Genomic DNA, 26,325 nt, shown 5'->3' on the forward strand with positions numbered 1-26,325 from the left:
GACTCATAAGGTATGATTTGTTTTAAATTTCGCGCAAAGCTACACGAGAGCTATCTGCGCTAGCCGACCCTAATTTTGCAGTGTATGACTAGAGGGAAGGCAGCTAGTCATTACTACCCACGGCCAACTCTTGGACTACTCTGTTACCAACGAATAGTGGGATTGACCATAACATTATAATGCTCCCACAGCTGAAAGGGCGAGCATGTTTGGTGTGACGGGAATTCGAACCCGCGACCCTCAGATTACGATTCGAGTACGGCATTGGTAAACTTGATGTCAATTATGCAGATGAAATTAAAAAGTAAATAACATAAAAATAGAGAAAAAGCATAAACAAAGAGATCTATTTATGTGTGGTTGGCTCTGTGGTGAATAAGAGCTCTTTGACTTCGGAGCTGACCGAAGTTGAATCTGTCTGATACCACGAAATGTTTTTCTACATTAACTTAGGCTGTAGGTGTGTTATGAGAGTGACAGTCAATTGTTTGGTATGGATAGTGGATGATATGGTTTAGCTGATTAGCTGTCTGCCCTATGGTCAATAGTTCAAAATTAGGAACGACGACAAAAAAAAAAGGATCTATGTGTAACTCATATATTAAATCAAAAGTTTTTTTAAACTATTACCTTTTTTTACAACACGGTACCGATGAAGTATCAACTACAATATAAAAAAATCATTAAGTAAGTTTATTCGCTTGCAAAATAATGATACGTAATCTTTAAAAAACTTTTGGTTTAACCTTCCAAATCTTTGAACAGCATGCACGTGTTGTAAATTAAGAAATAATCAACATAATCTAAATTCTTTCACATGTTCCCAGGTGGCGCTTTATACGGAAACTGTAAATATAGTAAAATAACTTTACCAGCTTTCTTTTGTTCACACCGTTTTACTATCATTGTTATTATCATTACAGTTGAATCTACATAAATCAATCACAATACATTTTGTAATTTGTGACTGGTGCCTTGAAGGGGTTTTTTTTTCCTCAATAATATAAGTAGCTTTATAAAACTAATTAGTTCGCCATCATCCGTTCTAAGCTTAAAGGTAAAAATAGTATTTATTTACTGCCTGAGCTACATATTCTAAAATGATACCAATACGTACAACATATTAGTGTGGAAACTAATATCGATTATAACTAACTACCAGTGAACAGGACTTGAATATTTCCTGCCAAGAGACAACAACAAATACATTTTTACCTTTGAAACCGTAATGACGATAATTATAATCTAAATCACTTTATGTACAGTTGAAACTTTAAGTCTAGTCGATCTTTTGGCGAAAATATCAGAAGCATTAAATTCCAATATAGCGATGTTTAATGAGCTACTTCCATCCAATTTCGATTATACATAAAAATGGATAACCTCAGCCTGACGTTTAGAATTCAGAAAAAAAGAAAGTTAATTGTATGCAAAAGCTTATATATATTTGATATGTAAACCACACCACGAAGAATAATTATTTAAACAATATATTATTTCTACTTAAATCACTACATGATGAATTACATTGTAAAAACTTGTATATTTTCTATATAAACCATACGATGAAGTATAATGTATTTAAACATTATGTGCTTTCAACATAAATCAATCCATGGTGAATTACCTTTTGAAACTTATATACTACTTTCTATTTAAACCACGTCATGAACAGTAATATATTAAAACCGTACATACTTTCTATATAAACCATACCATGGACAGTAATATATTAAAACTGTATATACTTTATATATAAACCATACCATGAACAGTAATATATTAAAACTGTACATACTTTATATATAAACCATACCATGAACAGTAATATATTAAAACCTTACATACTTTATACAATATTTTCCCCATTTCAGCTGTGTGTGTGTGTGGGGGGGGGTATAATGTTACAGTCAATCCCACTATCCATTGGTAAAAGAGTAGCCCAAGAGTTGACGGTGGGTGGTGATGACTAGCTGCCTTCCCTCTAGTCTTACACTGCTAAATTAGGGACAGCTAGCATAGATAGCCCTCGTGTAGCTTTGCGCGAAATTCAAAAAAAAAAAAAGGGAAAAGCAAACGACCTTAAAAGCTAAGTCATGGTTTTTTATCACTGGCATCTTCAGATATGTCTAGCTTTGGAGGTATCTAGAATAACATTCAGCTTTAAAATTTGTTTAATGACAAAAGTGTGATAAGGCCATGCTTTTAGTTTGTACAATGTCATTGTTACATATCGTTATTTTATATTTTTAAGTTTAACGTTATGTCTCACATATATTAAACTTTTGTTTTAAAAATCTTAATGTATCCGTTGAATAATACGAACGCCAGAAAAAATGGATTATAATAAAGATATTTCTTTGTTGTCTGTCTCTTTTGCTTCTGGTTGAAATGTTTGTTTATAAAGACCTGGAACCCTAGCACTGTTAAGAATCTCGTCTTTGTGAGCCGCTGTTAACCATCAATCCTTACAGGTTAGCTTACTTTTGACGTTTTAATGGAGGGTTTGTCCTTCAAGTGTCTGCTTGATTACCAACGCTTTAAGCCACGTGTCAACAAAATCAGCGAATGTACTTCCGTGCGAATGATGTAACATCTTCAACACCTGTAGGCAGTTATATTTTTTAGCGCATGTCGTCAGATTCGTTAGCAATAAAACACGTATTTCCGGAGTGTGCTTGAAATGATGCATTAGTTAAACTGATTCTGGTCAGTAGAGCTAATTTTGAACAGGACTTCTATAGACCACTTGATTTATAGTCACATGTTGTGGTCAGTAGAGCTTATTTTGAACATGATTTCTATAGACCTCCTGATTTACAGTCACATTTTGTGGTCAGTAGAGCTTATTTTGAACAGGATTTCTATAGACCACCCGATTTATAGTAACATTTTGTGGTCAGTAGAGTTTATTTTGAACAGGACTTCTATAGACCACTTGATTTATAATCACATTTTGTGCGCTGTATGTGGCGAAATGGGAGTAATTTCAGAAACACTCATTCGAATTGCAGTCATAGTAATAAATAAAAAAAGTAGTAAATAATATTCAAATAACGAGCTTATTTCTTCTTATGTATAAAAGCTAGACTAAAGTGTAATGAGAAATGAATCTACCAATTAAATCACATTTTAAGTGTTTTCGACAGCAAAAATATTGAAACATCTCTTTGTTAAAATTCACTGGCGCTTATGTAATGTTCAGTGTTAAAAACTCACATCTTATTAAACAGTCTCATTCTTAAAATTGTGTATAAAATAGTCGTTGTTTTTAACATTTTTCGCTCACTTAAATGCTCGAAATGTAAACACCCAGTTTACCGTTAAAACAAAAATAACTATCCTGTGTTGATGTGCCGATTATAGATATTTGTGTTTTTTAACTTGAGCATAAACGTACACAATGAGATATCCGTTCTCTGCCCGCCACGGATATCAAAACCTGGTTTCTAGCATTGTAAGATCCACAGACGTGCCGCTGTGCCACATGGGGTCCCGATTACTAATAGCGGATTACTGTCTAATGAAATTTATTACAAACCTCAATATACAAGTAGAGATTTTGAAATTTCAACTCGCATCACACAAAACCCACAATTTTGAAGCAGTACATACGATATTAAGTAGTTATGGTTTACTTTGTGGCGAATAAATACTACAAAGAAAAATATATTCATAGATGTTTATTTATGAATGCTATTCTTCCATATTGTTCATATTCAGGAGAAAAAAGAAAAAAAACATTCCTGACAGCCCTGCTAAAAATAAAAAAAGATGATAAAATTTAAATTTGAGGGTAAACCTCTGAAAACTGGTTACTTCTTACATCAGAGGAATTTTAGAGAGAACCAAAAGAGCGTTGAAACCCCTCATTCCAAAAACTGCTTTCAAATCATTAGGAATATGGTGATACGCGTTACACTACTCCAAATATACTCTTACTATCTGTTACAGGCCGGCGTTGTATACCATACTCCATGTTTTAGACTGCTCAGCGGCATTTGTCGATCAATCATACCGCCGACTGGAATAAAATAAATAAATAAAACACAACTTTATCAGTAAACACTTAAAGCGTTTTTTAATTGTATAAAGATAAACATTGTAATTTATTTGTTTATTTGAATTTAACTTTTACAAGAGTGCCGATCATTCATACGCCGACCGGAAGTTTTACTTTCGGAACATAAAAGGAACCATAACTATAATAACATATTGAACTCGGCTCTAGGGGCATATTCCTTCCTCCCTGCTCATGCTTTAAACGAGGAAGTATGTACGATTATTGATAGGGGTCGCAAATAAAGTACACTAAATCTCTTTGTATTATGACATATTGCAACACCGAAAACAGACTCAATCATGACGACGGGCTCTCTCAAATTTCTAACTTATATAAATTTTAACTTAATATTCGCAATTCTGTTGTTAAGCGTGTGGTTGCGCTGCTTATCTTCTTTCTTTACTTACACTGCTAAATTAGGGACGGCTAGCGCAGATAGCCCTCTGTAGCTCTGCGCGAAATTCAAAACAAACAAACAAATATTTCTTTAATGCCAGTAATCTGTGACGTCATTGTACGATATTATAACATTAAAGACCTTCTTTTATGACCTGAAGGACAAAGCTGTTTTCATTCCAAACGTTGTGGACAGTTTAATATTTTGTGTGTAAATATTTGTACTTACTGAGAATAGTGATTAACAGTTTTATTGGTCATCGTCACTCCAGTTTTAAAAGTAAAAGAAAACATAAAAACATATGTATTCGAGTAAACATATCTAAACAATAATTTACTTGCGCTGTATATGTTGAAGACATATATAGAAGTAATTTTAACTTTTGGCTGACGTTTTAAAACGGTTATTTATCTATAACTAAGTGAGATCATCCGAAACCAATATTACTATCGGATTTGAAACAAATAACCAAACAGAATATACTAGATGAACATTTTCTTATTCCTTCACTATATTAATATAGCAGTTAAAGATAGAGCACATTAAAATCTTATTTTCATTAATATAAAAGAAAAATCGAGGTTTTAGCTCTCTGAAAATTGAAAAACGTGTAGTGGTATTTGATAAATGGCAAAGCTAAAAGTGAACCTACACTAATAATTTAACTGTCTCTTTATTTGTGAACATGATTAGCTGACTGATTTTAAAAGTACTGTGTAAACCTGAACGAGTTAGTCAACTAAGTAAATTCTGAAACTAACATCCTAACTAGATCCATTTTAACAGCCAATTAGATTCTGTTCAGTGTTACCCATAACTGGATAAGAGTTTATCGTTGATGGAAAACCTATAAGTTGAGCGAATTACTGTTCACAGTTGATGAAGTTACAAAAAAAACAAAACAAAGTAGACTCGTTATTTCCTGTTGGATTGTTAGGCGTTCACTATTTTGGAACACACTCCAATCTTTAAGTCGACTTTTCCCCCATTTAAAAACATTAAAAGTTCGTAACCACGTATTTGGCAGACTTCATTGACCTCACTAACATTTATCAAGCTTCTTGCTAAACTTTTTTTTCTAACCTTTAAAAACCCTCGAATTTCTTCTCAAGTGTTGTAACAGGCATGTGATGACTGTTTATCTAATTATTCATATAACAGGGTCTAGTCAGACTTTCTTTTTTTCATCGTCAACTAAATACAAGAAAATGGAAAAACCTAACGTAACAAAGAGATACAGGAAGCATACGACGTGTACCCTTCGTTAACTTTTCTGGGAACTTTTTTAACTAGAAAAAGACAATAATCTTTTCTCTTTTTTTGCTAGTTATTTGACCTTTCATTTATATTAAAAGTGTTTTAAGGTCTTAAGGTAACAAAATAATTGTTGCTACTTTGCGTGAAAAGAGCAACTTTCAGAACAATGTGTGCATGGTTAGTATATTCGCGATGCTTACTGATGTACTTTTATTTAGTTTCGGTTTTGCACGCCCTGGTCTTTAAATTAATTAAATTTACTAAGATAATGTGTATTATTTACAATTTAAAACATTGAATGTTCACCAGTGTTACAACGGTATGTCTGTGGCTCATACTGCTAGAAATCGAGTTTCGATATCTGTGGTGGGCAGAGCACAGATCGCCCATTGTGTTGCTTTGTGCTGAACTTCAAACAAAAAAGACGTTGATTTATTATTTTTGCTAACCTAATTAAAATCTATATTTACAATGTTTTAACTAGCTGTATAATTATAAAATTTTGTAAAACACTCATTTTAACCTCTTTCCATAGTTCTTATTTGCTGTAAAATTTATTGAATAATCGTTTTAATATCTTAAATCTTTATATGCACAAGTGGATTAAAAGCAGAATTATAGGTGCCCATTGCAAGTCGTTCTAGCCCGAACTAGTTTATGAACTTTAGTTAAATAAATTTAGCAAAACATTCGTTTTTTAATTAATTAATTGATTTTTATATCATAACATTTTCAGTTAAAAACCTATAGAACATACAAATTCATTACATATGAAAAGAGGATAATGTTTCAGAAGTGACAACAAGCAAGAACAATAACATTATTATGGGTGTTCGTCTAGCAAGAACATCACCTTAAATTTAGTTAACAAGCTATTCAAACACACCTTTTATAGGATTCTGTTAACGCTGTTACTCAAGAACAAGTATGTATGTCATTGGAAAAAAGCGGTGAATTGCAGAAGGCAAGTTTGTCATAACTGAACAAATGTTTCGATAACGATTAGAGTTAGTTCAACCAATACAATATGTCGATAAGTTATTCCAAAAACTGTTTTCAGATGCAAACAAAAAAGCACGATTTACATGGTGCTTAATGTTATGATCACTTCCACTATTCGTTAGTAAAAAATTTGCCCAAGAGCTGGCGGTTGGTGGTGATGACTAACCGCTTTCCCTCAAATTTTACACGCTAAATTAGGGACGGCTAGCGCAGATAGCCCTCGTGTAGCTTTGCGCGAAATTCCAAACAAACCAAACCAATACGACAAAACTGTCTATGTCTTACAGCGATACATTTACCACTGATGAAAAACGAAACTGTTTATTATTATTTATATATAATTATTAACTTATATAACTATAAGGATGTGACTTAAATATGGCTAGAAATGTGTAATAAACTAATGTAATTGTTACTATACAGCTGTTAGATTATTACAGCTTCTGTAGTTAAATCAGTTCTAAAGAATTTAAAATGAGTATGAGAAGAGTATTAAACATACAAGTATAATAAAACAATTAAAATGTTATGAAGAGAAATAGGGATTGATGTATATGTAACCTAACTAACTATAGTAATATAGAAAGTTTTAATGCTACAAAAATACTGAAACAAGAAAGTCAGAACTAGAAAAACTGATTTTCTGAAAATTAATGTGTGTTTCTGTCTTTTTTCTTTATAGCAAAGTCATACTGGGTTATTTGTTGTGTCCACCCAGGGGAATCGAACCGCTGATTTTTAGAGTTGTAAATCCGTAAACACATTGCCGTCTCAGTAGGAAACTTCTTAAAATTAAAGAAAAAAATCCCATTTTGGAAATCACTGTAATTATATCACTTTGAGCCAAAGAAGGATTTTTTTTTTAATTTTGAGTAGCTCGGTGTTTAAATTCTGACTATCACGTGTCAATACTTTTTGTAGCGTTAAACTTTCTATATTACTAAAGAAATGAAATTTATCATTTTTCGGCACGCTTCTCTGGAAAAGTCACTTACTAATGTACTTACTTAGACAAAAATCCGATAAAATAGTGAAATTTTAGATTCACTACAGAAACACGTATATTGCGATTTAGCGGCTCTATAAGTACAGTAAGCTTTAGTTTTGATCAACCAAATTGTGAAATAGTCATTGTCAAGATTCACATTTTAAAGATTGTTTTAAACGGGCAGTTTTAATGTCTGCCACTTTGTTTTATTCGATCTCTACTTATAAGTGCTACCGTATTTAATGACATAGCAGGTATTATAAACCTCTATATTTACACGAACATTGTTTACACTTGTTTTTAAAGTACTGAAAAAAATGTCCTGCGAAATAGTATTAAACATATAAATATTAAAAGTTTCATGATTTCTATTAATCCATAAGCCCAAAATAAAACCTGATACGTGCTTAAATTTTTAACAAATACAAGGACATTTGTCTATTATTTGTTGTTGTTATTATTTTATCTTATTTCATTTCGGAAGTTAGAACGAGCATTACAATTTGGCTTTATTTCGGGTCTTAGTTTACTCTTTTAGTTCAAAAGTATTTTAAAGCTAAGTGCATGTGAACGTGAAAGGGCATCATCTTGTAAACAGCGTAGAAAATACTGAACCAACTGAAGTCCATAGTAACTTATCAACTCTTATCAAACTGAAATAAAGAAAGTTAGAAGCATTTCTTTTTATTTTTTTATTTGGCAAGAAATTATAAATTCTTCATTTGGTATTTATTCATTTTAAAAATAGGTACCATAATTATTAATTATTTCTTGTATACACAATAATACGGCTATTATATTAAAGGAGCTTAACGGATCAGAAAATGCATTAAACGTTTAGTCAATACATAAAACGAAACCACTCATTTCCTAGAAATAAAAGAGCTTTTCCCATATTTTTGTCCTGGGACAGCAGTAAGTCTACAGATTTGCAACGCTAAAATTAAGGGTTCGATTCTCCTCAACGTACACAGTAGATAGCCTGATGTGGCTTTTCTATAAGAAAACAAAATTCCCACTTCCACTTGTTTATTTATGAGTTTGTATATCTTCGTGTATTATCCTACTTAGTTTAATACTTTTCTCCACGTGAAATAATCAGTATGTTTCTATGAGCAAACATAGATTATTTTTTTCACATTTATTTGGCAGAAATAGAGATGATGCAGTCAGTTATTTAGATCAAGAAGCTGTAATTGTTTGCAAACATTAATATGTTTTAAACAGAGCAATGATTTAAAGGGAAATAAATAATGCAATTTTCATCCACCAGCTAAGGCTTAAGCCGTTGATCTACCAAGTTCTAACTAACTGACCCATCAAGTCTGAATTGGGATACATATGCTCCATTTACACTTCCTTGTCAGAGCGTTAGGTATAGTAAAATTTGTACGCTAAACCGTTTACTGATACATGTCTTAGAATTCATTTTATGTTATCCCCTTACTGTTAGATAATTCCTCAAAACCTTGAAGCGACTTTTAATAAATCTACTTCAGTTAAAATCCGGATCTTGGCACATTAATCACCAGTAACCGGATTCTAAACTTTAATAGCCAATTAGAATATCTCAAAAATCTTGCCAATCCACCTTAATGACAACAACACCCACTTAATGAAGAATGGGGCTTACAACCCCAAAGCCTAATAGGTCAGTAACCTACTAAACGACCTATAACAGCTCAGGTAAATTATTTTCAACCGCTCCTTCTTGCTTAAATTTATTACACTCTCCCAATTTAAAATATAGACTTCACACTATGTTCTGCTTCTTATATTTAGGACACTCTTATTGTCTCTCATTACACAACTTGCTTAGTCCTATAGTCAAAAAAATACTTGAAATTTTAAAGGAAAAATCCCTTGTTTTAAATATATCTTTTCGCCTAATAAATTAATATCGGTAAGTAATATTTTTCAGAAAAATTGAAATGATATTTTTGCTCATCCAAGACAGACATTTCTTTTACTTAGTTAGATTAATGAATCATCTTTCAAGCAGTACAAAATTACTTTCCAAACTGTGCTCAAGATGTCGAAAAAGCCATTTTATTTGTATGTACCATCTAGAATATTCTAGAATAAAATTGTTAAATATAACCAGACAGTGTTTGTCTTTTTCATTCCAAAAAAGTATTCATGAAAATGAAATATACCCATTATTGCTCAACTTTCTTGCCATTACATTCTGCTGTATTTTATATTTTTAATGCGATTCATTAAATCCATATAGTTTCCTTTTTTCATTTGGCTATGTCTTTGCACAAATAATAGTTGAGCAAAAGAGAAGCTCAAATAGTAATAAATTTGGTTTTCAATGGAAGCTTTTTTGTTTTGATTTTTACTACTGTAAAGAGCCAAACGTTGGATTCTTTGTGTTTTGATTTATGCGGCTTTTGAGATTTCTTCAAATCACTATATGGTTATCTAAATTAACATAGTATGTAAACAATATTATTACGTTGCCCCTAAGTTAGTATTCGATATTACACAGTGGATCAACTGTTCAATGATTCTGTATGCAAGTTACAGACTGCTTTTCTTTTTTTCCAAAAAGTAAAATTAAAAGTACCATTTATGACGCAGATGTCTGATATACTCGTTGGTTGGCCAGTCATACTCTTTGTAATGGACTGCATAATGTCGAATAATAAGTTAAACGCAATGTCATAATATTATTCACACACCTAAATTAATTTAGGCTATAATATGGTGAATTAAAAAGAACTCAACAGCCCCATAACTCTTGTGGGCCCGATATGGCCTAGCGCGTTAAGGCGTGCGCTTCGTAATCTGAGAGTCGCGGGTTCGCGCCCGAGTCGCGCCAAACATGCTCGCCCTCCCAGCCGTAAGGGCGTTATAATGTTACGGTCAATCCCACTATTCGTTGGTAAAAGTTCCCTCTAGTCTTACACTGCTAAATTAGGGACGGCTAGCACAGATAGCCCTCGAGTAGCTTTGTGCGAAATTCCAAAACAAACAAACCATAACTTTTATATACCCATCACCATCGTAAGAGGCCTGACTATATTTATTTAGTTTGCAGGCTCAAGCAGTACTGGTGAAGCTGAAGTCTACAACAGTGGATACAGCCAATCACGGAATATAATAGGCCTTTGCGTCACAGATGACACTTTCAAATTTACCTATGATAAAAAACGAAAGATAGTCATATTTTGATTTATCTTACCGAACTACAGACAAACTGTAGGCGTCTATATCATACAACCCGATTTTAATAATCTTCCATGACAAATATAAGTGTTAATTTATAACATAATCAAATACTATTTTCAGCTTCACACATGGGCACTCTCAGAGATATTTATTGCAGGGGGAAAACGTATAGAGTAAGTAGAAAATAAGCTTTTACAATGTAAGATAACAGACGAAAATAATGTATATTATTTGTGTTTTAAATTTTATTAGTTTTTATTAAAACAGTAAAAATATTTAATTTAACCACGGTGTTAATATTACGTAATTTTTTTGTGAAATGTAAGATGAACAAATGCCCATTCCTGTGGGGGATTCTGGCTGCACAAATACCGATTAATACAGTAATCTAACATGAATATTGTCTGAAAAAATACTGATACACGTGAACGTAAATCAGCTGTAACGAAAGAGTAACAACTGAACTTTATTTTTATTAACAGTAGAAAAATCAGTTTATATGTTATCACGTTATTTTAATGGTTTGGTTTATTTTGAATTTCGCGCTAGCCATCTCTAATTCAAAGTGAAAGACCACCAACTGCCAACTCTTGAGCTACTATTTCATTAACGAATAATTGGATTGGCCGTAACTTTATGACATCCCCACGGCTGAAAGGGCGAGAATGTTTGGTTGGACGGGGATTCGAATACGAGACCCTCAGATTACAAGTCGAACGTTCTATCCACCTGGCCATGCCGAGCCCTATTTTAATGGTAACTGGTTATACACACTGAAAATATTTCTAAACGATTATAAGATCACATAAAGGGATTAATCCACACTTTGCTCATTCTTTAACATGAATGTTGTTCCTCTCCTCAGTGCTAAGTGGTAAGACTGAAAGCTTATAACACTACAAACCTGGTGGTGGGAATAACACAGATAGCCCATTGTGTAGCGTTGTGCTTAACAACAAACAGATGAACATGAATTTGACACAACGTTTAAGTCATACTTTTCCGTCCAAACCGAGATGAATACAGACAGCTAATGGCGTATGTTACGAAACGCACCTGATTATTCCTTCTTACAAACGACTGCATGAAACATGAAACATATGCGTGAATATCCTTAAACTTTCTATAACACACCCAAGCGATTCTTCCTCTTTCTGTGATATTAAGAGAGAATTTTTTGAGGTTCAGCACTTACAAAGATTTTCAATGTGGTGTTGTAGTTATTGATTCCACATAGAACTGATAACTGGCGTATAACTTTGTGTTAGAGCAAAATACAAATCAAACAAAAATTTTCTAACAGGTCAACAAATATATTGTTTAACATGGGCATTATTACTGTTAATAATTGAGAGAAACTAACAAAAAATTAATCTATACACGTACTGTCACTTTCTATTTAAATACGAGGATACACATATATTGATAATATATAAAAATAACTTACTGCCACGGATTTCACTGCATATATATACACCTGAGGAAGGGAAGCGTCCATGTTTGTGTATTTTTATATTTTTGCGTGATATCAAGATATTTATACACCCTTCCTCGTATTCCAAATATTCCATATATTGCTATGGACGTGAATCCTTATTTTATTTGAAGTTTTATATTTGTAAATTATGAAATTTCTTTTCTGTTTTTCTTTGTGGTTAGCTGAAGATTATGATAACTGATTTATCAAGTACACACATATATACCGTTCTTCATACACACACACATCCATATACCCTCCTCCATATATACTTGCACATATACCCTTCTCCACACACATATATGCACACTATCCTCTATACACATTCGCTGAGAAATGGACTTTAAGTTTGAAAAAAATCTTAAAGTACGTTTCTCAGTAATATTTCTTATTTAGAATCAGTCACATACGTGACGTTAAAATCTCTTCAAAATACATAACTTTGCTTCTACACACAAAAAAAAACACACCAAAACGTTTTTCAACTTAAAACCTAACCTCATAAAATATTTTCAGTTAGTTTTTGGATACTACACGAGGGCTATCTGCGCAACCTATCCTTAATTTAGTAGTTTAAGACAAGAGGAAAGAAAGCTAGTCATCACCATGCATCGCCAATTCTTGGGCTACTATTTTACTAACAAACAGTGGGGTTGATCGTCACATTATAACTCCTCCACCACTGAAAGGACAAGCATGTTTTTTATAACGAAGATTCGAATCCGCGACTTTCAGATTGCGAGTCGAGCGCCTTAACCACCTGGCCACGCCGGACCTAGTATTCTTTTTTTTACACTATATATAGCTTGACTAGTCTTCTGAACCAGAGTTAGAAATTTAAAACCATATAACAATGATTTTGAAATTATTATTTCACTACAACGCTACCTATCGTATTTAATAACTCATTAATTGTATGATACTTAAAATATTTAAATGCCCATGCAAACTAAACTTGGTACAAAAAAAAAAAAAGCTTTATTCCCAGATACTCAGCTGGTACGGCGTTCTACTTGCTACAACTCAGGTACTTTGTGCTACTGTATTACGAGTAAAAACATAAAACCAATATTTATTGGCACAATGAAAATTAAAATATTTATTATTAGTTACATCCGGCTAGTTTCGGTAACGCAGTTACTAACTGTCATCAAGGCTAGTATCGAAAGATAGTAACTCGTGCCAATAAACATCGGTTTGTGTTATTTTTTACCATAACTACTTATTGACTGCCTTTATTTGTAGCATTTCTCCAGTTGCTGAGATATTATGTTACTCATTCTAGACAAATCTCTCATGTTTACTAACAGACCTGTTGACAAGACAACTATCTATATATACAGCATCAAATCACATCATCAAAACTAACCATTAAAAAGAATAATAAACTAGTATTCTATGCACATGTTGCTCCCTAAGCAATCAGAGCATAAGTTGACATGAGTGGCTCAGCGATAAGTTTCAACTTATTATGTTAAAATTCATGATTCAGTTCTTACTATATATATATGTATCCCATTGTACAAGTTTGCGCTTAAAAAACCAACAACTGGTAGAAAAGATGAATAACTTTTTTTTGAGCACGAACCACAGCTATAAATAAGAGTTTACCAAACATTCAGTTATAAATTAAAACAATCGTATCTAATCATTCTTCGTTCACTAATCTCCTTCTGTTTGTGTGTTTTTATCTAAATAGCAAACTCCTTAATACTACAAGTTATTGTTTAGTATAAAATAAAGTATATTAATTTCTAAGTTAAGCGTGTGTGTGTGTTGTTCTTACAGCAAAGCCACATCTGCTGTGTCCACAAAGGGGAATCGAAAATCTTATTTTAGAGTTTGAAATCCAGCGAGGGATCTGAGCTAAGCATGAAAACTAATAACCATAAAATTCGAATAATTACTTGTGTACTTTTGACTTTGTACTAATAAAAAAAAACACAAGCTTGTCTGATATTGTAGAAAACGAACATAACTTCACTGTTAGTTGCTGTTACTATGGTGATTAAACGTTTTATTGAAGCTCAAGCATTATTTACAACAAATTAGAAATACACTGAGAACTTCTGCTAAAGTTATATTGATACGATATTACACTGATATATGGAAATGAAGCTAGTTCTCTCGATTCTATTGCCTATATAGCTTCATTTTAACTACTTGTAACTTTTGATAATGTCATATTGAATAATATTACACTACAATAAATACCTCTTCCAGTCAGTTCCTCCTAGCCAGCATAAAATGGTACAACTGTCTGGAAAACGAGCTAAAGTCTTACTATTTAGGAAATTTAGTAACTTCGTTAAACTAACCATTAAAACACGTTATACGGATAAGTTTCTATGTCTGTTATTAAGCACAAACCTACACAAACGGCCATCTGTGCTCTCCCCACCACTGATATCGAAACCCAGTTTTTAGCGTTGTAAGTCCGTAGACATGTTATTATGCCACTGTGGGAAGCTAGCAAAGACATGAAAATTTCTAATGTTACAATCATGTGTGTTTTATTTTACTGTGTCTCAAACGTTCATAAATAACGTGCCCACCCTCCCTGTCATCGATCAGTTAAAAATCTCACACACTTCTCCAATCCCGTGTCTATCTGTTTTTCAAATAACTGTGCTCTCAGTGGCACATATTTCCCATGCCCTTAGTCTTACTCTAATTGCAATCCAGTAACATTCTACACACAAAGTGTAATCATTGATATAGTACTAATAAAAATAATCAAAAATCAATAACTGTTTAGATTTGTTTTTGTCATTTAGCCATGCCCAAATCTGTAACATGGTTAGTTAAATGTTACAGATAATTAATGATACAGTTATCCCTTGTCACTAGGTCGATCGGTTGGGGAATTTAGGTCTTGGAAATTAGGGAGGGTCAAATACTGTCCAGACCTCTTCCTCAGTCCTGAACTGTTGTTTGTTGAACTATTTCTTTGGCTTGAATGTTCTTTTATTTTATGTACAATATCCTTGTTCGTTTATTCTGTCTGATTATGTATTGGGTTATATTCCAGCTTATTTTGTTTATTCTAGCTGTGTGATTGTGTTCTGTGATGTTTGTGTTTTGGTATGTGTGGACCTAGAAGTGTAATATATTCAATTGCTACTCGAATATAATGAACGTGATGCTGTCTTTTTGGGGTTTTTCTTGTGGGTTTCAGTATTGTCTTAAACATTCGTAGAAGACGTTTTTAGCTACTGCTGTGATTTGATTTGTAGTTTCATTTTGTTGTGTTATGACGTTTGTGTTCTGTGTTTTTCTTTTTTTTAGTTTTGTCATTTGCGGTTTTATCATTCGTGATTTCAAGTATTTGTGGTACAGCTACAGTCCACCCCTGAAACTAGTGCGAAGTTTGGCTTGCATTGTGCTGCGCTACGTATCCCACGCTCTCGCGCCACGCACGTATTTTCAGTCACGTGTTTCTGTGCAGATCCTCCCGTGTAATCACTTCAAATCCTCCTCCTGCTTCCTTTACGTCTATTATTAATGGTATTCACGGTTTTAGCATTCGCGACAAATTCTAGAACCTATCTCCCATGAACGGCAAGAGATGACTGTAGGTAGCTCATAAGAAAGATTGATCTAAATGTACGCATTGTAAAACCCAAAAGCGGACTTAGACATATGGATATAGAAAGTCATTAGCTAACCTATATTATCCTGTAAGCACTCTTTCTACGATTAAAAACCCTAAATACAGAAAATATTTATCAACAAATGGCTATAGATTTTTTCAATAATACATTTGAGGCCAATAGCATTAGCTTATATTATTAGCGAAAACAGACCTGATGATCTGACAAGAAGGGGCCCGGCATGGCCAAGCGTGTTAAGGCGTGCGACTCGTAATCTGAGGGTCGCGGGTTCGCATCCCGGTCGCGCCAAACATGCTCGCCCTTTCAGCCGTGGGGGCGTTATAATGTTACGGTCAATCCCCCTATTCCTTGGTAAAAGAGTAGCACAAGAGTTGACGGTGGGTGGTGATGACTAGCTGCCTTCTCTCTAGTTTTACACTACTAAATTAGGTACGGCTAGCACAGATAGCCCTCGAGTAGCTTTGTGCGAAATTCAAAAACAAACAAACTGATAAGAAGGATGGAAATTGTGCAGGTCCCTATGACGATACTTATGTCGCAGCTAACCATACACTAGTACCAGAAGATGTTTTATTAAGTTATTGAATCGGAAGCAATATGAACACTGGAAAATGTTTTGAATGAGGTCATCACTATTAAAGTACGTGCCCGGCATGGCTAGGTGGTTAGGACGCTCGACTCGTAATATGAGGGTCGCTGTTTCGAATCCCGTCACAGTCGCCCTCTTAGTCGCGGGGACATTATAATGTGACGTTCAATCCCACTATTCGTTGGTAAAAGAGTAACCCAAGAGTTAGCGGTGGGTGGTGATAACTAGCTGTCTTCCCTCTAGTTTTACACTGATAAATTAGGGACGGCTAGCACAGATAGCCCTCGTGTAGCTGTGCACAAAAGTAAAAACAACAACAAACTAATTAACTAAAGTATGTAAAGGCGAGCGCGAATGTTGGTATCAAATTGTTAGAATTGGTAATAACTCGACTGAATGAAGTGCTTCTGGCATGTAGTAAAATCAACAGGTTTGTTCTCTTACACAAAATACAAAGTGCCAAAAAGTAGCAGCACGTAATATGACCACAAGTGTAAAGAAGTTTTGGTGTTAGTGGTGAACTTACATATTAGTAGGAATTCTGATCTTCTAAGTTAATTATTTTTAATTAGATTTCATATTCTTTGTTAACCCTAAATCTTGATGTTTTACCCATATTTAATCACATTAGTCAAAACAACCACTGACAGATTGTTTGTTTTTTTAATTTCGCGCAAAGCTACACGAGGGCTATCTGCACTAGTCGTCCTTAATTTAGCACTGTAAGATTAGAGGGAAGGCAACTAGTCATCACCACCCACCGTCAATTCTTGGACTGCTCTTTTACCAACGAATAGTGGGATTGACCATCACATTATAATGCTCCCACAGCTGAAAGAGCAAGCATGTTTGGTGTGAGGGTGATTCGAACCCACGACCCTCAGATTGCAAGCCGAGTGCTCTAACCATCTGGCCATGACGGGCCCCACTGACAGTTACTCAGTCCTTTACAATTCAGAATTATTTACTCTGTACTCATTTATAAAATTATAATAAAGATAAGTCTAGGTTGTGCTTAATCTAGGTCTCAAGCAGAATCTTGCAACATTAAGGGTCGTAATATTTGTTTTTGGTATATCTAAAGTAAAATATTTGCTTTCATCTCAAAGCTCTCCGATACTTTACTCACAGTTACACAAACTAACAATACCAGGTTCGTGGACAAACAGATCGGTATACGATTATTGATGACAGTAATATTCGTTCTGATATAATTTTAAAGATTAGTTTCGAAATATCGTGATATTATACACGGGAAACAATAGCCCAAATTTCACGACGTTTCATCGCCTTTTGCGGTACAATATCAGATATTTTTGGTGAGAATCTTTGCAAGAGTTGCTGGAGCCCAATAGCAATTCTATGGTTTCTCAATACAAGGAGCTATGAAGTGTCTCGACAATTTAAACGTTTTTTGTGGACCATGAAAATAGAATATCAACGTTTTCAAAATATCAATTCAATATAATATATATGTGTTGGACATCCACCAAACTGAGAGTGGCAATCACATAAAGTAATGTGTCATAATTATTTTAACGGTAGAAGAGACTAATGTAAGATTACATCATTCAGATCACCTATCTGAAGAAAAGTTGTCCCTCCTTTTTTCATTGAAACAGGAGTTTGTACAAAAAAAGGAGAGGACCAAATTGTTCCAATTACGTTTCGTTAAACTCGGGAATTTCTACATTACATACTTACATAAACTGTTCTAGATTGTTTACAGATCTCGACATTTAATGTAACTTAGATACTTTATAGAAGACATTTATACAATTGGTCTCATTAAGTTAAGTTATCTGTGTTTTACATGTCAAATGTTTTGGTAAACTATCACTACTGTTTCAAATTACAATTTTGAAAAACATAAAACTTGAATGTAATTACAATACATTAATTTGTTCTTACACAAAACTTTTTCTTGTTTTTTTTGCAAGATATAATTTATTTTGTCAGCTGTTCATCCCCGGTATGGCCAGATGGTTAGGCCGCTGACTCGTAATCTGAGGGTCGCGGGTTCGAATCTCTGTCACACAAAGCATGCTTGCTCTTTCAGCCGTGGAGGTGTTATAATGTTACGGTCATTCCTACTATTAGTTGGTAAAAGAGTATTCCAAGAGTTGGTGATAGATGGTGATGACTAGCTGCCTTCCCTCAAGTTTTACAGTGCTAAATTAGGGAAAGCTAGCGCAGATAGCTCTCGTGTAGCTTTGCGCGAAAATTCAAAACGAAGAAATAAATTATCAACTGTTCTGAAAAGTGTTTGTTAGTAAGGACGAAGTTACACAATGGGCTATCTGCACCCTGCTCGTTACAGTTATTGAAGCGTGGTCTTTAACGTTATAAGCCTACAAACACACTGCTTTGCCACTAGGGAGCTCTGATGTGTGAAATGACATTATTTTAATTGATACTGCTTCATATTTATTTAACCTAAACCAATTTTAATGTGTAAATTCGAATTTAATTTTAAAAAATTGAAGTTCTCATTGAATAGTTAGTGCAACAATCTTTTCCACAGTTTTGCTAGTTATCATGATAACTTATAGTGTGTTGGTTGAAACAAAAAAAATGGTTTTAGTAGTTTATTAACAACTTAACAGGCCTTAGCATTGAAACCAGTCGAATTCCTTAACTCAGCTTAATCTATACAAAGTAATGTGTCGTACAGCCTATTATCCTGTATCTACTAAATGTTTTACCTTCTCAAAAACGAAATAATAGTAATTTCACCACTCTTCACTGATTATTTCTGCAAATTTATTATATATTAAACTGGTTTTTGTATAAGAAGTTAAGAGTTAGATACGTGTAGAAGTACAATGATAATATCACTAAAACATCTGTTATTGATACAGCAATACTCTCAGATTTGGTCAAAGATTTGGTTATTACATTGTTAACCCTAAATCTTGATGTTTTGCCCACTTTTGACCACGTCAGTCAAACACAACCACTAACTGTTGCTTAGTCCTTTACAATTCAGAATATTTACTTTTTACTAATTTATAAGAATTACACTAAAGATAGGACTAAGTTATATATATATATATGTATGTAACCACAGTAACGCCTTTTTTCTAATTTGTGTGATGTCTGTAACTATAGATCGACACGAGCAGGTAAAATGTTTAGTTAAATCACTGTATATTTTATTCCTTAAACGAGATAGTTTAGACAGTTATATGTATAAAATAAGATTTAGTAAATTATTTCGGTCTGATAAAATTGCAACGCTACAAAATAGAATGTTCCTGAAAAACAATACTACGTCAAACATATCTTGAATGATTTACGAGTGAAACATTTGATTCTAAAAAAAATGTTTAAAATACATGTGGGCAGAGCATGACCTACTGTGTGTATTATGTAGACAGGGCAGAGCATGACCTACTGTGTATTATCTAGACTTTGTATAAGAGAATCCATCCTTCTCGTCCCGTTATCTCTGGAATCATAGCAGTTAAATCCAACTATTTGATCATTCAAATGTATTACAAGAGTTATTGGTGGGTGCTGATGACTAGTTACTATCCTTCTAATTTATCGGCTCAAAATTGGGGATAGGACATTAGCACCTTCAGTAAGCAGCTTTAAGCAAATATCCGATAACAAACAATAAAACACTTTCGAACATGACTCGAAAACGGCTTATAAAAAAGCGAAAAACAAGAATTCTCCCGATCTTGATCATTATGTTAAAGGTACTATGTCATAAAGCCAGGGAATTAATATAAACAGTGTAACGCTTCGAAGACTTTCTATTATGCTTGTATAACAGCTTTAAGTATCAATCAACAATATTTCCTACAAAAACTTTCATCTTAAAATAGTACACAACTCCCATGGTAACATAAAAGTGAGATAACGTTATCAGCCTGCTGTGGTTTTAGACGTACGATCGATACATTGAAAAGCACTATAAGGACCGTCTAAATATCAATAAAGATAAATACATTTGCAATAATAATCATAAGCATGAACTATATTCTTTCAAGTTGTCAAGACAGATGTTATGTTTTTGTTTAAACTCGGGATTTGCACTGAGAACTTTAGGAAACAGCAAAACGAACGTATATTGTCAAACAGTACAGCGCATATCGAATAGAATGATAAGAAAGAGATAAAACTTTTAGAAATAAATACAAATACCAAAGAACAAATCTGGTTTTTATCAACGAAAAACACAGATGAAATTGAAAGATACAATGGTAAAACAGCTGAATAACAGTATTCATGTGTAAATTTTAAACAACTGAACCACGGATGTCGAAACCTAATTTTTCAGAGTTATGAGTCTTCAAACTTTCTACTGTTCCACTGGAGGCTAAAAATAAAAAAAAAGATTGATAACTATGATTTTATTTTTGTTGTTGTTGTTTTTAAAAGCCTCATCCCTACATGGACACTCCAAGCATAGATGGCGAAATGCAACATATGACTGAGTGTTAAGCACTCACTTTCATTTTTGGTCTCGTTAGTTTAACTTGGCTATAGTTTACATGTCAAGTGTTTTCGTAGGATATCATTACTTTTGTTTCAAATCACAATTTTCAAAAACATAAAACTTGTATATAATTACTATGCATTAATTAATTTTTATACAAACTCTTTGTTTTGTTTCAGCAAGATATAATTTAGTTTATCAGCTGTTCTGAAAAGTGTTTGTTATCAAGCACAAGAATAACATATGTTAGTTTGTTTAAATTATCTTTCACTCATAGTCTCTTAATAGTTATCAGATATTTAAGACTTTGTTTTCCTTTCACGTCCTCGTCTTTTTTATTAACAAAAGCATTATGAAAACGTTTATTGCTAAATAAGTTATGTAGGCAACTGAATTTGGAAAAGGGACCAAACATAACACTTGATTTGGCTAATGATCACATAGCATATAGTCCTCTGGACTTTACATAGAGAATAAAATTCCTTCGTTACTACTTTCACCACTTTGTCTATAGAACACTTGGTGTTTTAATAGAATCTCAGCTTTCATCATCACACCTTTCCTTTAATTAACTTTAAAATACTGCTTTTATGGTTATTCTATATATAAAGCTTATGATGACCTGAATATGTATTGTTTTTGTTCTTTCACTCCTTCGTTTCGTATACATTATAGCGATTGGCTCTCTAAATACACCGATTCCATAATGTACAAAACATTGAGTCATCTACATGTTGCAGTCATCAAATGTTCATCTCTCATTGGATAGCAAATCCTGTTTCACCGTGTTCTGAAACTTTTTAAGGAAACATCATATTTCTCTACGAAAACTAACTTCATGAGAGAATAACGTCATTTACACAATAACTATGATTCTCTTTTACTTTGCATAGAATAATAGAAAACTTCTTTGATAGATTGTTTCATCAAATAGAAAAACTGGTAATCAAAGATCGTGAAAACTATTTGTTTTTTTCTATCGAATGATAATAAAATTGTAGTTACTGCTAGAACTGTGCAAGCATTAGCCCCGTTAAAGAAAGATAATTATGAACAAAATTAAAAAATGTTGGTTTTGACTATTCGTCAGTTTTCGACTCTGGGACACTCTATATAGCTGGGACACTCTATATAGCTGAGACACTCTATATAGCTGGGACACTCTGTATAGCTGAAACACTCTATATAGCTGGGACACTCTATATAGGTGAAAAGCGGCATATATACCGGAGATAGAGCGACTTAGCTAGACAACTTTTCATATGCACCTTCTTATGACCTGAAGAGAAGAAAATCTTTTGTATTGTTTTAAAACGGGTGTCCTTGCTGTCCCCATACAGAGAGTGCTGGCGCCCTCTCCAATAGTTCACAAGCACATTTTGAGACAGGTAGAAATATATAATAATTTTTTCTTCCTCTATATGAACTTAGGTTTGATTTAATGTTTTCTAACCCTTGTCCATATTTACATTTGATATTCTTACCTGCAATTTAACGACCAGTTTATTTATTCTAGTTTATATTATTTTTTTAATCTTCTCATGTGCTGTTAAATTGAACATCGCACACACACAGAGACTACACTGTGTAACACAGATTGTGTTCCTGGATAGTATGAGTTATTTCTTAACACACACTCACACACAGAGACTACACTGTGTAACACAGATTGTGTTCCTGGATAGTATGAGTATTTCTTAACACACACTCACACACAGAGACTACACTATGTAACACAGATTGTGTTCCTGGATAGTATGAGTATTTCTTAACACACACTCACACACAGAGACTACACTATGTAACACAGATTGTGTTCCTGGATAGTATGAGTTATTTCTTCATTGTTCATGTTGTAAAAGTACAGAAAATGGCCATTATTCCCTTCAAACTTTGCTTTTGGGACCTGGATAATAACATTTAGAAATTAACCTATTTTCTATGTAGAAACGGGCAAATTTGTACATTTTCATTTACATAAGTACTGAATAAAACAACATATGAATCAAGATTTACATGTATTTATACTAAAGTTATACAAAAATGAACAAAAATGTTTAGAAATGAATACTTTTTCGAAATTTGCGACTGTAATGTAAATCACTTTCACGTAACAACCCCCAAATATAGTCTCCCATCATGTTTTCGTTATACACTCACAGGTCACAAAAGCAAAATTTGAAGAGTAAAATAGGTCTTTTCCATTTACTTTAGGCATAAGCAGTTGGGAAATAACACTTTCTGCCCAGGAACAAGAAAAAGTGAAAATTTTGTTACACAGTGCTGTTCACAATTTGGAACCAAACACTTTTTCAACATTGCTGTGACAGTAATGATTAGTTTTATCGACAAAAACGGCCCGGCAAGGCCAGATGGCTAGGGCGCTCGACTAGCAATTTGATGATCATGGATTCGAATTCCCGTCCAACCAAACAGCATCGCCCTTTCAGCTGTGGGGGCATTATAAAGTGACGTTCAATCTCACCATTCGTTGGCGGTGGATGTTAATAACTAACTGCCTTCCTTCTAGTTTTGCACTGCTAAATTACGAACGGCTATCGCAGATAGCCATTGTGTGGCCTTACGAAAAATTCAGAAACAAATAAGCAAACAATCAATCAGCAGAAACACGCTCTACAGTGGCACAGTAGTATGTCTGCGGGCTTACAACGCTAGAAACCGGGTTTCGATATCCGTAGTGGGCAGATCACAGATAGCCCATGGTGCAGCTTTGTACTTAACTGCAAACACAAACACGGCCATTTGTCTCTCGACGAAGGCTCATAGTAAACGTATTGCGCAGCCCTGCATAAAGGGTTAAGTCCAAAACGTTGAAAGAAATAATAAAAACTCCCATAGTTGTAGAAGGTACTTTTTTTCTGGAGTAATTAACTACCCGTATCACTTGACTGAACTCTATTTTCTGTGACCCTAAATAACTGGAACAGACATTACTTTATTTGTTGTGTTCTAGTCACTAATGTGGGTATCCGGTCCCCGCGAAAAACAACAACAACAACAAACAAATAGTATTGGGAAACTCCATCGTTTCTGCTTCAAATATAAAACTTTTATATAAGTGTACGTAGTGTCCTTAGGTTGAAACAATAACATATTTTTTTCAGGCTGATGATAAAAAAATATAGTCTCCATTCATTAACCTTGTTCAATTATTTGACACTTCTTAAGCATTAACTTAAAGCTCAAATTATTAGTTCTATTAAGATTTTCGCTTTAAGCATTCAAATTAGCAATGTTAGACAACAGTTTAAGTTCCCTTACGTTTCATTTTACATGACAAGGTGAGAGCCCAGACGTCTTAACATATTATCCAAGGTATATAGTTCTTTAACATGTTTGTTAGAGTTTCAGCGTAGAGCTACACAAGCATTATAACTGACATACTAGAGGGAAGACAACTAATCAACAGCACCTACCTCAACTCTTAGTCTACTCTTGTAAAGCCGAAGAGCTGGATTTATCCAACAGCCACTTTTATATACTATAGCGTAACTACGACCCTAAAACGTGGAAAGCGTTTGTATGTGTGTTTTTTATATGAAAATAAAACACAAATCATCAACCTTCGGATTCAAAATCTGGGCACGTTAACAGTTAGCTCGACTCCAGCCCTTTCGAACAAGAATAACTCATTATTAAACAGTGTGCATTAGGTTGTTGACCTTTGATGATTATATTCAGTACATGTGGGTACACATAGCCCTGATATTTTCTTTACCTCACCAACTAACAGCTGTTTTTATAAGCCTTTAAATAAGTAGAATTTTCAGACAAAATATTAGTGGTGAGTTAATATTACTTATCTTTAACACAGTCGCTAATGTTTTATTTTTATTTATTTCTTTAATATCTCCGATGGCGTTCATCATGTTTTAATAGTTGTTAACTATATAATTTATTATCGAAAAGTTCCTATTGATAAAGCCCCCTAGTTGCAAAGCTGTATGTCTAGGGGCTTATACTGCTAAAAACTGTATAACTTTGGACTTGATTCCAACCAAATAAACACACCTATTGATAATAAATATAGCTTAGAATGTGATTTTTTTTCTCTGTCTGATATCTATTCTGTTAATAAGAGTATATTGCTAATAATATCACAAAGTTACAAAAATTAATTTTAGAATATGAACATTTAAAACAAAATAAAATCAAATCTCATTTGAATCTTTGTAAATTTATAAATACACACATACAAATGATACGATAGCGGCAAATATTATATTGGCTTAATCCTTAATTAAAATCTAACTTCTGAAATGTAGACATTGTCTCATCTATGTTCTTAGCTAGCTTTCTGCTTCAAACAACAACAAATATCTTCTCTATCAGCTATCCAACCGAGTACTCGCTTATTACCTAGAAGCCATCATATCCTAAATACAACACGGTCACACAACTCAGCCCCAATTCACAGAACCTAAAGCACGAGAAAGTAATGAATAAACAGTGAACATATTGCAGGTTCATCCACGCTACAAATGACGATTTGCTAACTATAACCTATAGTATAAAATCTTAACAGGGAATAATAATAATATTCGTATATTTTGTACAATCGTTAAATTACGTGCCTAATGTTGAAAGTTTAAACGAATCTGCCCTTACCCATAGAAATATATGTTTTTTTTAACTTGATTAATGCACCTTGGTAATATGAGAGCGACAAAGCTTGATTTGGCTTAAACTTTATTAAAAAGTTAAAGCTTAACTTTTGGAATATAGTCGGTAGTTTATCAATGCTTTAATTTATAAGCATTTTGCATAAAATGTTAGTGACTCACGTGACATGGCGAACTGCGTTGCTAGTTTACTGCTGATACGTTCTCTGCTGTAGGTAAAACTTGAAGAAAACCCCACGATATTCTGCACACCATCACTATCAATATTGAGTGGGGTCTATGGCTGTCTGAACGATTTATTAAAGTACAGAGCTTTAGTTGTGTTTTAGCAACATAGAGGACGCATGAGTCGCAACCGGTTAAATTGGTTCGGGAAAAGTTTACATTTCTCTCACAAGTGCAACGATCTGACCTCAAACTGTAGATGCGCTGTTGAAATTACGTCATTATTTTGGCGACTTATTTAAGTTACCTGTGTATTACATATGTAGTCTTGTTATTGGACAAACCTATCTAAGTAGAGTATGATATACAGTAATAGAATATTCTTCACCTGTTAATACTGTGATGTAGGAATCTTCGTAAATAGACAAGTACAATTTGAGGAGTAATATAAGTTTCCAAGAATATATAACAAGGAAACAAAACACACGTTGTGTTTGAAGATT

General features: G+C 33.6%; 1 pseudogene across 1 annotated transcript in view; it reads right to left on the reverse strand.

Annotated features, from left to right (window-relative positions):
• Positions 1 to 25,933, reverse strand: part of LOC143246290 (dual 3',5'-cyclic-AMP and -GMP phosphodiesterase 11-like) — a 119,410-nt pseudogene extending 93,477 nt beyond the window's left edge. The window contains exon 1 of the transcript XR_013025903.1: positions 25,820 to 25,933. The product of XR_013025903.1 is annotated as a dual 3',5'-cyclic-AMP and -GMP phosphodiesterase 11-like (transcript). The remainder of the gene's footprint in view (positions 1 to 25,819) is intronic.
• Between the last annotated feature and the right edge of the window lie 392 nt (positions 25,934 to 26,325).

This window comes from Tachypleus tridentatus, chromosome 3, assembly GCF_004210375.1.
Source record: "Tachypleus tridentatus isolate NWPU-2018 chromosome 3, ASM421037v1, whole genome shotgun sequence".
In the NCBI taxonomy this organism is placed as follows: Eukaryota; Metazoa; Arthropoda; class Merostomata; order Xiphosura; family Limulidae; genus Tachypleus; species Tachypleus tridentatus.